This window comes from Myotis lucifugus, unplaced genomic scaffold, assembly GCF_000147115.1.
Source record: "Myotis lucifugus unplaced genomic scaffold, Myoluc2.0 scaffold_101, whole genome shotgun sequence".
Classification (NCBI taxonomy): domain Eukaryota; kingdom Metazoa; phylum Chordata; class Mammalia; order Chiroptera; family Vespertilionidae; genus Myotis; species Myotis lucifugus.
The window spans coordinates 756744-769814 of NW_005871149.1; positions in this window are offsets into that span (position 1 = coordinate 756744).

Sequence of the window (13071 nt, forward strand, 5' to 3'; positions counted from 1 at the left end):
TCCGGCAGCAGAACCCAGCGGCCCGCAGGACCAGGCCGGCAGACCCCAGCGGCCCGCAGACCCATCTGAACGCAGCTTTTTTTCTTTCCTTTTTTCCCCAGCTTTATTGAGATATAATAGATATTGTGGAAGTTTAAGGCATGCAACGTGAGGATCTGATGCATGTATATATTTTGAAATGATTACCACAATAAAGTTAGTTAAACCCCCGCATGTCACATCATTACGTCTGTGTGTGTGTGGTAAGAACATTTAAGATCTACTCCCGCAGCAACTTACAAGTACATACCACAGTGCTGTTGGCTGTAGTCATTATGCTCTGCATTATAGAACGTATTCACATTATAACTGGAAGTCATAACCTCTCCCATTTCTCCTACCCTCCCGCCCCTGGCAACCACCATTTTACTCTCTGTTTGTATGCGTTTGGCGTTTAAAAATTTCAACAGAAATGAGATCACGCAGTATTTGTCTTTCTGCGTCTGACTCATTTCACTCAGCAGAATGCTCTCCAGGGCCATCCATGCTGTGCAAATGGCAGGATTTCCCCCTTTTTTGTTGAGCCTGCCTTTCAGACTGCAGTTCCTGGGGCGGGGCGGGGGGGGGGGGGCGCGGAGTACCTGGGAAGAAAGAAAGAAAGAAACAAATAGCCAGCCTTTCACGTCTGCAGGGTGGTATAAAGACCTCGGAATGAAATGGACCTTCTGCGGTGCCGCCACAGCACCTGGGGCCCAGCCGTGAACAATGCTTCTGAGTGAGTAACTGACACTCTTTACAAAAGTGCTTTTCTGACGTTGGGGGCCTTTCCCACAGGGCGCAGAGATGGGCTTCAGAGCGGCTATGGGCTGGGCTAACGGGGAAAACTAAAGACTAGATTATGGACTCAAATCTGCAAAGCGGCTGACTATGCTGACCACAGGCCCAATTAAGGGGACAATCCCTAAAAATATATAAAATTAGCAAAAAGAGTTAAAGATCAGCATAAAAACTTCCACCATTTCCCTCGAGTGTGGCCCCCGGGAGGAAGCGAACTCTATATTCTTTATCATTATGGTTTTATTATCAAATCCCTCTTTCTTTAAAAAATATTTTTATTGATTTTTAGAGAGGAAAGGAGAGGAGAGAGAGAGAGAGAGAGAGAGAGAGAGAGAGAGAGAAACATTGATGTGAGAGTGGAACATTGATTGGCCACCTCCTGCATGCCCCGTCCCAGGATCAGGATCAAGGACGCCACCTGGGCCCTCGGGAACTGAACCGGCAGCCTTTCGGTGCTCGGGCTGATGCTCTAATCAACTGAACACCAGCCAGGGCCCAGATCCCTCTTTCTTAAAAAAACCCACAACACTTAAAATTATGTAAATACTGTATGTGCATTCTAACATAATAGAAAACGAGGAAAAATATGAAGAAGAATTAAATATCACTAAAGATTCCATCACCCAGAAATAACTAACATTTTGGTGTATTTCCTTCTGGCATTTTCCCAGGCATATATAAGGTAGAGGTATTACAACAGTGAAAATACAGTTTTGTATCCTGCCCTTTTCACTTAAAATTATATAACATTTCCCCATGTCATTAAATACCCTTAAAATCTTGATTTCAGTGGGTGTAGAATATTCTACTGTATGAATGTCATGCAAGTGATTATGGACATCTCCAGTCTTCTACTTTTGACCACAGGAATGTCATACCCACAGTAGATAGCTCTGTACACAGCCACTGTGCACATCTGTGCTTATTTCCTATAATCTTCCTCTCATTTCCAACCTCCAGACATGGCTACTTCTAAGGCAGTAATTTTTAACCAGCAGGGCACGACCCCTCAGAGGGGATGTCAAAGAGCAGGCTCACCTGCAATTCAAAAAGCCTCATTCAAACTTTCCATTTTATTGATTGTTTTTGTTAGGATATCCCATTGTTTTGAAATTATATAACAAAATGAAGGGCTTTGTTTTTCTGAAAGGGGAATGGGTTTAAAAGGTGTATTCATCAAGACATATTTATTGAGCAACTACTACGCGTGAGCCTCTGTGCTAGGCCTTGGGGCTCCAGCCACAAACGAGACAGACGGGCTGAGAATCGATCCTCAGGTTTGTACGTAACACTTCTAAAGCCTCTAGCGGCCGGTACAGATGGTTTTTCCTTTCTCAGTCTTGCTTGGAGCAGATCATATCGATGCTGAGATTAAAAGGGGTCACCTGTGGTCAGGGCCTGGCACAGCGCCTGGAATACAGTTGGTCTTCAATAACGGCACTTGCCCGCCCCCTTCCTGGCTCCTCAAAGTGAAGTTCTCGTCCCTGCTGATGGGGGTGCTGGGCCGCTCAGCTCACCAGATTGCACGTGACAGCCATTGGCCAGAGTTCCTCTCCATGGACCCAGAATCTTGGCATCATTCACACCAGACTCTCTCTAAGCTAAAACCCATAGGACTTGCTTTGAAGGGTGGACAGTTTAGACTCGGGGGTTCCACACTATCCTGTGGAGCTGGGTGGTAGGCTTACACGAGATGTTCTCTTGGAAGCTTTAATGGACGTGTGGGGGTCATTCAATGGTCCCTTTGCATTTTACATCACTGTTAACGGTCCCTCTGAACCTCGAGCTGCTGGTGCTCAGTCCTCAGGAATCTTGGTCTGGGAGCCCCTTCTCGTGACCTTGAGAGAGATTTGGCCCCTTGGGGGGAGATGTGAAGGTCAAGCTGTCCTCCTGGGACAGGCCCCCTCCCCCTCCCCACAGGACCCCAGGGGACAAATAGATTCTTTGGGAGAGTGAAGTTCTTATTGTGAAAATTCTTGTTTGTTTTCGGGAGCATAAAAGCCATCCGTTTTCCATAGGAATCTTGCCTCTTATGAAGGTTATCTCCCCGCAGGGGCTGCTTCAGATCCAGGTGCCCCCACGAAAGCTCAGAGAGCAGTTCAATGGCTTATTCTGTGAAAGGTCTAGGTGGTCCTGGTGACCCATAACTTCTTGACGATATTGTCCTCAGAGATTGAAACTTTGAAAAGTAATTTCCTGGCCTTACTGATGTGAATCAAGAACATCTCTTTAGAGAGCCTGGGTGGAACCCACAGCTGGGTTCTAGGTAAGGAATAGTATTTTCTTCCTCTTCTTGCCTCCTACTCTCCCTGTAGTATCTTTTCTTAGATATATTTTCCCTTCTCTCCAGGGCATTTTAAAATTTTTAAATCTTTCTGGAAGCTCATTATAACACCATGTATCCCAGAATCAAACTAACCCAACACGAAGAAATTATTAGCCAAGTTTCTTTGATCCACATTAAAGAGTATTTGAAATATCAATCTTCTGACCAGCCTGCTAGATTACGGCCATCGGATAGTCTCCAGGGGAGGGTACGAGTCAAATCCATGACGTATGCTGCTCGTCAATAGATCAAGGTCGGGCACACACATAACTGCAGTGGGAAACGAGGTAGGGGGATTTACACACCTAATTAAGAGGAACGAACGCTCCCTTCCAGATCCATCCATTGATTTGGAGCGTTCTGATTGCTGAAAGAATGGCAAATCAGAGCAATTTGAGGTGAGAGTTCATTTTTCCTGAGTCAGGGGGGCCCGGGGCTTTAAGAATGGGAAGCGTTGGCTTGCTCAGTCTCCCTTACGGCGCGAGGTCGGATGCACTCTGAATGCAGGCAGCTGGTCCATGAACATCTGTCAAAGAAATCACCGTCTCCACAAATCAGCCGCAGATCCAGCTGGAGACGGAGAATCACAGGCTCGTTGAGCTAATAAGCCCCCGAGTGCGGGAGCCATAATTTAAAATTTGTTGTGTTTGGACACAGTAATACATGAATAAGAAAAGGAACGTGGAAAAATACTGGTTCTCCAGCAAGAGCGAGGAGCTGAATTCCCCGGCACCGTCCACACAAGGCCGCAATAAATCTGCCCTTTCAGTTTGATGGTCTGAAGATATTTTCCCCAACGGGTGGCTTGTTACCGTGTCCTGTGTCGCTCCACTTTATTATCGTCCTGGGCCTTCCAAAGGACCTAAACTGCTTTTTAATCACATCAGTAACATAAACCATAATGATGTATTTTTTTTCCCTTCCGCAGCGCCTAAGACTGTGAGTACCTTCACAGCCGGTGAGCCCCTGGCGGAGGGACGGTGCCATTCTGCTCTGTCTCCAGCTCCGGGCTCAGTGCGCGGCCCACGGGGCTCCTTAAACACCAGTTCGCATGGATGACGGGACCCACAGCCGCCCCTGAGCCCGAGGAGAGCCCCCGATGGGGCTGGGGACAGTGTGGCATTTGCAGGGTTCAGACCATCAGGCGCACGGGGCCTGCTGGTTTGTGACTTGCGATGAGGCGGAGGTTTGGAAGGAGGGAAATGAAGGCAGGCAAAAGGGTGGGGCAGGGGGAAGGTTCCTGGAGAGCCTTCGTTGCAGAGGAGAAATGGGGTGCTGGCCTCCAGCCGGAAGTCTTCAGCTGCTTTTCAAGGCTGAGCGATTCTCCGCCCGCCCGAGGGAAGAAGGATGACGAGGGGGAGCTAATGGGCTCCCTATTATGGGCTGTAAAGAAACGCAGTATTCGCTGCTATAAATACTTGGCGCATGAGTAGTAAGCAGGGAATCATGATCGGGTCCCAATTACTCATTTGTTACTCCGCCAGTGGAAAATGGAGTGTCAGCTGATGCAGCCAGCTAAAAGCAAGTCTCATCCAGTCAGCGGGGGACAGACCCTCCGTGACCCAACGGAAGGTCCGAGGCGGCCTGTGTGGGGGAAGAGGCCCCTGGGCCCTGTGGTTAACCCTCACACCAGCTCCTGCTCCCCGAAGCTCTATAAGCCTCCCCTCGCCGCCCCATCCTCCTTGAAGGACTTTACAGCTACTTCTCATCACACAGGCAGCTGTCCCCAGGGGCCACTTGTTGGGGGCGGGTGTCATGGCCATTGCCAGAGTGCCCTGGACAAGCCCACTTTCTTTTTCTCCAAAGCTCGAATCTGTCCTGTTAATACACTAAGTTTCATCCTCCAGACACACTTGGATTTGAATTTGTAAGACAAGCTGGAGAAGGTGAGGTGACTTATCTCTTTGAGATTCAGCATCCTCATCTCGAAAATGTGGGGTGACCAACCGTCCCGGGTTTGCCTGGGGGGCAGGACTCCCACGTCCCAGGCAAACCGGGAGGAGTTGGTCACTCACTAAAACAGGAATAGTAACAGCTCATTTTTTTTTTCATGGATGAAATGTAAGACGGTTTGTAGAGTATGTGACAGGGAGTCAATACCCAGTCAATGCCAGCTCCCACCTCCCTTAAGGAATGAAAAGTGTTTGTGAAACCGGCTTTGTGGAGCATCTGCCAGGTACTTCGAATGAAGTCCGAAACACAACTCCTGTCTTCGCGGTGCTCACACGCAGCTGCGGATGTGACATGAATACTCATGGTATCTACTTGGACTTTCAGATTCCACGTTCCCCCCAAAGAGATGGGCAGAAGCTCAGAATCGAGGATGCACACGCACCGAAAGGGGAGTTGAAGGACCACAGCCACGGAATGAGGGAGACGGATGGAATAATTATACTCGAAACCCAAGGCTGAGGAAAGCTTCCCCGCTTTGAATGCAAAACGGCCGAGAACCAAACAAGAACAACACAGAGCAGGCTAAACGCAACGGGAAATGACATGGTGTCAGTTTCAGAAGGCCAAGGGGCTGAGTGGATCTGCAGAATCAAGAGCGGTACCTTCTCAGAGCTGAGAAGGGAGGTAAGAGTTTGTCTGAGCTGGATTTCCATGGGTATTTTAGGGGGAGTAGGGGGTGAGGGGGTGAGGTGAGTGTAGAAGTTTTAAAAATGTAGACTCTCAGGTACCACAGAAGACTTACTGAACCAGAATATGTATTTTTTCAGGATATGAATTTAGCAAGACCCCTAGATGATCTGTACTTTGAGGTTTGAGAAGCATACAAAAATCAACTCAAAATGAGTCACAGGCATAAATGGGGAAACCTAAGACTATAGGAGAAAATTGTATGACTTGGGTTGGGAAAGGGTTCTTAGGTACCACACACACACACACACACACACACACACACACACCACAGAGCATGATCCATAAATTTAAAGAAAGATAAATGAAAAGATAAGCCACAGACTGGGGGGGGGGGGAAATATTTGCAAATAATGTATCTGATAAAGGACTTGTATCCACAATATATAAAGAACTCTCAAAACTCAATAAGATAGCCCTAACCGGTTTGGCTCGGTGGATAGAGCATCGGCCTGCGGACTGAAAGGTCCCAGGTTCGATTCCGGCTAAGGGCATGTACCTTGGTTTCGGGCACATCCCCAGTAAAAGGTGGGCAGGAGGCAGCTGATCGATGTTTCTCTCTCATTGATGTTTCTAACTCTCTATCCCTCTCCCTTCCTCTCTGTGAAAAATCAATAAAATATATTTTTTAAAAAAACCTCAATAAGATAAACAACCCAATTTCAAAATGGGCAAACAATTTGAATATACATTTCATTAAGGAAAATATGTAAATGGCTAATAAGTGCATAAAAATATGTTCAGCATCACTGATCATCGGGAAATGCAAATTAAAACCACAATAAGCAACTGCTACACATCCTCTACAATAGCTATAATATAAACAATAGACAATACCAAGTTGGATACTGTTGGGAATATAAAATGGTATAATCACTTCAGCAAATAGTTTGACAGGTTTTTAAAAAGTTAAACATAAACTTACAGAACCCAGGATTCTACCCAAGAGAAACAAAAACATATATTCACACAAAGATATATATGTGATTGCTCACAGCAGCATTATTCAAAACACAGAAACAACCAATTATTGATCAAGGCAGAAATGAATGGCCAGCTATCACTAGGGCCACTGTAGTTCATAGTCAGGACAGGTGCGCAGGTCCTCAGGCGTTTCTAGCACGCCTTCATTCGCCTCCTTCCCATGTCCAGCTCTTTTCTCCAACTGCTGACCCAACTGGCCAACAGTGACCCCAGCCCCAGGCTCACCAACGGACAGTTGACTGGATTCATAGAAGCATTAGCTACACCAAGACCGAAGCTTTCCATAGACCAATCCACGAGTCACCTTCACAGGTGGTTGGACATGTCTGGCTTCTAAGACTGATTGAGTGGCTCCTCCCCTGGTCATCCAACGCCATTTTCAGACCTTTGCTTCCCAGCTCCACCCACACTTGTGAAAGGCCTTCATCCGCAGCACCCACGGTAACTCTGCCTCCCTGACTGAACCCTGACTGATTCCGCTATTGGTACCCAGAGTGGGTCTACAGGAGCAGAGCTGCCAGGATGGGAACATGGAATTAGTTCACTGATCTGATGGATTTAAATGCGTTAAAGATTCTGCTGCTTTACTAAGATCTATTTTTAGAATAAAAATTTGTTCACCAAGAAAACAAAGACTGGGTTGCTCACAGTAAATTGGACACTGGTTGTTCATGGCACTTAAGTGGCAAACTTCACTTCAATGACCACCCGTGGTCACCTGCAATCAAGCTCTTAGGGAAAGCATTGATTACCAAGTGGCCTCATAAGATTTTAGTGAAAAAAAAAAAGATGAATAATTTGGTTGCTTCTAACGACACTGGAAAGCTCGGGCAAAGAAAGTGATGAGCTCGACGCCCTGCATGCCCAGATCAAGGGCCCAGGGATAAGCCCGGAAGAAACTGTCCTGAAAGAAACCCTTGTGTCCGGTCGGTGAGGGCCAGGATTTCTGAAATCCAGACCCGAGGTCTAGCCTGGAAGATGGCTGGATTACAATGCAAAAATAATTCACATCCGTGAACGTACTAAACACCATTGAATTGCACACTTCAAGTGGATGCACTGTATGGCATGTAAATGATATCGTTAAAAAGCTATTACCAAGGAGAAATTCACCACCTTGTAGGGTTTATATGAAAGTCAGGGCATTGAGTGGGAAGAGGAGGAATGGGGACAGGCGGGCAGTGTCCAATGAACTGAAGACGTCAACTCTAACGTCTGCCAAGTCTCCCTTGTCAGAAGCAACCCTCCCTCCCCTTTCTGAGCTCCGTCTGTCCTTGTCTCGGAACCCGTGGCGATCTCTCCTACAGGGGGTGACTTGCAGGAGACTGCTGGTTCCCCCCAGGACTCACCCCTCCCGGAGACCCCTTCCCTGTCCCCTCGGCAGTCACCGATGAGCTCATCCACGTGCGTGGCTTTAAGTGCCAGCTGTATGCTGACGACTCAGATTTACAGCTTCAGTTCAGACCTCTCTCCCGAACTCCAGTCATACAGGCAGTCGCTCTCTTTACCTCCCTGCCCGGATGCCTCAGAAGGGCTCCAAATTAACTTGTCACAAGGAGCCAGCGTGCTCCTCCGGGGTCACCCCCTCACCAGGGCCCACCTGGATTGTTACAGGCTCCAGACTGAGTCCCACCCCTCCCCCCTCCTTCTATTCTCCTTTTTCTATACGTTGCTGCTGGAGTTCTGAAATCACCCATCTGAGTGTGTCAATCCCCTGCTTAGACTTCTTCAGTGGCTCCCAGGCCTCTCAGGGTCAAGTTGACACGCGCTCAGTGCAAATCCTCTCCTGATCCGGCCCTCTGACCCCCTCTCTGGCTTCCCCTCCTGAGAGTCTTCCTCATACTCTTCGTTCCAACCAGACAGCCACTTGGTTCTCCAAGAGTAAGCTTTCATACCTACACCCCCCTCCCTGCCCCCCGCGGCCTGCGATGACCCTCCCTTCCTCTCTCTGGTTTTAGCAGATCATACTCATCTTTAACGTCTCATCTCAAACAGCATGGACTCCGGAACGTCTCCCTGGGCCTCTCGGTCCCATCCAGGGAGCCCCTTTCTGTGTTGACCCACCATAGCATCGCAGTCCTGGGGCGCAACTGGCTGTGAGCTGGTCTGCCTCCCCCACTGGGGACACAAACCTGGAGGAAGCCACACTGTACTGACACCTCCCTGCTTAGCACAGGAGCCAGGGCGCCGGGAGCGTCTGGTGAATCCGTGATGTTCCTAAGGAAGGTGGGGCTCTGCTGGGGTCCGAGGCTGCTCTGTCTAGGAGAGAGGCAGGCTGGGAGCCGGGGCCAGGACACCCGTACAGGGACACTCAGAGGCAGGCTTCTGGGGTGAGAGAGTAGCCACTTCAGAGGGAGTAGGGAATGGGCCCTATAAAACAGCAGTAACAGAAGCGCTCTCCTTTGTCGGTTTGAAGAATGTTTCTGTGCATTTCCTTTTTATTATCCCTTAGTATTACACAGAGTCTAACGGAAAATCCCAGCCTGTGTCAGCGGTTTTAAAACAATCCAAGAGGATCAATTTGGGTCCACGACAGAGACAGAGTATTAAAAGGGTAGCCATGACCCTCCTGGTGAGGGAAGCTAGAATCTTTTCCAAACAGAGGGAGTTTTAAGCGCCTCGCCACGCTGGAGGGCTGGGACTTCCCTCGATGCCTTCACCAGGACTATGTTACAATACACCGTCCTCCGCACCCCCGTCTCTTTCCTCAGCTGAAACCTGGAAGCTTCTGTGTTTTATGGGCGAAGCTTTCCCCCCTCACAGATGCTTAATAAACGCTTGGAAGGAGGACGCTTTCTGATTGGCTGTTCAGACATAAAAGAGGCATTCTGATTGGTTGGTGCAGAGGTGAGAGGGCGGCAATGGAAAAGGGATGGAAAGGCCCAGAAAGCCCCCTCTGCTCAGAGCAGAACACAAAGGCACACGGATGGTGAGCTCATCAACACATGACTCAAGAGGGAGCATCGCATGCCGTGGAAGGAAACTGCTGTACAAGGGGGGTGAGTGTTTAAGCAACAGTTGGAGTGTTTGCGATGACAGCTCCCACTGGTGAATTGGAGATGCTGAGAGGGTGACAGGGGACAGTGGCTCAGAACACAGTGCTGAGGCGGCGGTGATGGAAAGCAGTCTGGCCAAGGCGAGGTCTTGGTCTCGGAGGGCATGGAAAACAAAACCAAAACCAAGCAAGTGACGTGGGCAAATGATGGAGAGCGGTAACAGCCGCCGTGTCATGTCGTCGCTGGGAAAATACCAACATTATCGACATCTTGACAGAGAGACACAGGAAGCTGAGGGCGGAGGAGGGGACGGCCAGTGACGATGGGAAAAGTGAAGATGGCAGCGCAGGGGAGGGAGCAGCAGAAATCAAGTGTGCCAGCAAAACGAACAGATACGAACCTGCTATTTGTTTCACGTGGTGACAGAGCACATCTCTACCGTTTCCTTTAAAAATGTCAGCCATGCCTGTACATACTCATCTTCCCGTCGCTGGGAGCGGGTGCTTTTAGACGCATAAAATGTTAGTGTGGGCTCCGAGGCCACCTCCTCCACCCCCATCATTTATAGATGAGGGTCCCGAGGTGCAGGGAGGGGATGTGGTTTATGCAGGATCCACTCCCAGACAACCTACCCGACTTCCAGCTTTTTCACGTAAAATGATCTCCTTTTTAACGTCACACATGCGGAACATCTCGTATGGTCAAAGCTGTGCCTTTAAGATCTACTGATTACAACGCTGATATGCAGTAATGATAAAAGGTACCATGGGTTCAGTGAAGCTTATACGTTATCTTGTACAGCAGTAATTACAGTAGCATCCGCATATGTTGGAAAATGGGTGGTGTACCTATAGCTTTGGTCTCGGGGCAGCCGGGGCCTCGAATGGACCCTAATCCTGACAGCGGGCAGCTCCCAGGGTGGGAACAGGTCCAGACCAAGAACACAAAGAAAGAATTCCATTCTCTTAAGAACAAAGATGGCATCAGGTGAAATTGAGTGCCTTCATTTGAAAAGCATTTCATAAGGACGGTGGGTAATTTCCGATCACAGAAGAGCCTCGCCTGTCGGCCTGGGCTTTGAACTTGCCAGGGGCTCCAGCAGCGAGTGCGTTTTGACTAAAGCGGAAGAGAGGGTAGGAAGGAAATTCACACTGAAGTGGGAGAGACTCAAGTGTTACAGCTCAGTCCTGGGAACTGGGAGAGGGCTGGGGTGCGGGGAAAGGCTGAGGGCTGTCTCGGTCCCTGGACCAGGAGACTGCCGAGTCTGCGGATACCCCCGGGAGAGACCTGGGTCGCTGACCATTCCTGAACACCTACTGTGTGCCAGGCACTCTGCAGGGTGCTTCACACAAACCATTTCATTCACTAATGGCCCTTCGAGGTTGAGGCTGTTGTCATCCCCAATCCCCATTTGGAGGTTAAGGAAAGAAAGGCTTAAGGTTGTAACTTACCTAAGGTCTCAGGGCTGGAATTGGAACCCAGACAGTTTGAATCCAAAGCGCCTGTTCCTAGCCTCAACCTTATCAAGCAAGAATGTCCCACCCCGTTGTCTATGCTCAACTGAGATGAACCACAAAAGAGCCTTAACTGTTGTCTGGGCATCTAAAAGGGGCTGACAGCATGGCGATGATTCCTATCAACATTTCCAGTATTATTACACCGGCAGTGACAATCACACGAGGGTGCTGTAAGAAAAGCAGAGTGTGAACTTTCCCAATATGGGGGTTTAAAACAATAAAAAGAATCACGCCCCTTAAAAGGAGGCCTCTGCCACCTCAGGGTGGTGACCATGAGCCCAGAGGCGTGGCCAGGGCACAGAGGATGGGTGTGCACACTGATGCCCGCCAGGGTGCCCAGGCTGCCTCCGCCAGGATGACAAGAACTGCGACCAAGGCAGGGGGTGAGCCCTGAAACTGGCAGAACGTGGTGGGACCTTGTGTGGAGGAGTGAGGGGCCTGGGGCAGGGGAGCTCCTAGGATTGGGTTGGTGGAGTTCAGAGACAAGGTTATTTCACCACCACTTATTCTTATTTATTATACCCACTTCCTTGTGCCCAGGTGGGTGGGAAAGGGACATTTGCCAGCAAATGACATCAGAATGGGAAAATATAGATATGGCCAGGATCCAGAAAAGCTGAGCTCCACGGGTAAAAAGGGTTTGAATAAGTGTTCGATTTAGTTAATCCGCTTACTAACTCAGGAGTGGCCTTTGGAACATTTACTCAAAATCTCTGTTTTGAAAAACACAGAGCACTTCAAAGAGAGTTCTGCCACGGCGAGTAAGAAAGAGGGCAAGGTTTGATGGCTTGAATTTTCAAAAATTCTAAGTTTCAATGTAAATCGGATATGTGCAGCAAAAATAACTTTCTTTAAAATTTCCAGCGAAGCTTTAAAAACCTCACACCCAATTGAGTTTATTCCTTCTCTGGGGAGGAAAGCTGTTTCGCAGAGAACGGTTTAATCCCTGAAACCGGCCCGCACAGGCCCAGCTAGAGGATGAGATTTTTCTCCTCACGTTGCCCAAACGATTGAACATGTTGTGTGGAATTTGGCATCTCTTCCTCTAGAAGTTGTCACTTTTCCTTTCTGTTAGTTGAAAACGGGAAGGCATACATGACGATGTGCACCCTTCAAAATGCATTGTTTGCAGTCATTGGTTAATTGCTATTTTTAAAAAAAATATATTTTTATTGATTTCAGAGAGGAAGGGACAGGGGGAGAAAGAGAGAGAAACATCAATGATGAGAGAGAATCATTGATCGCCTGCCTCCTGCCCACAACCCACGCATGCGCCCTTGACTGGAATAGAATCCGGGACCCTTCAGTCCGCAGGCTGACGCTCTATTCACTGAGCCACACCAGCGAGGGCTCACTGGCTAATTTGAGGAGGCTCAGATGGTATGTTCTCCCAGACATTGCTCAAAGTTGAGACTGGCCCATCCTGAAAAGCTAGAGGGGGGCCCCACACAGCATGTTGGTGCACTGTGCCCGGGGGTTCCTGTGAGAGGGAAGAGACAGCTTAACAGGTCGGCATCTTCTGATGACATCAATTCCAGACGTAGCGAGAATGACAGGACTCAGCATCTCATCTAGAGAGACTGGTCTTCTGATGACAAGACTCCCAAGCAGACATGGGTCTTAATTGGGGTAAATCGGTCTTAAGAAGCTCAGTAGCCTGGGCCAAAGGTTCATGAAAAATAGGCCAGAATGTTCCTGATCCTTCCACATCCCACCGTGGAAGGAAAGCCGGCCGAAGGAGGAATTCGCTGTGGAAAGAGTTTGTGCATTTCTCTCATCAGCCACGATTCTC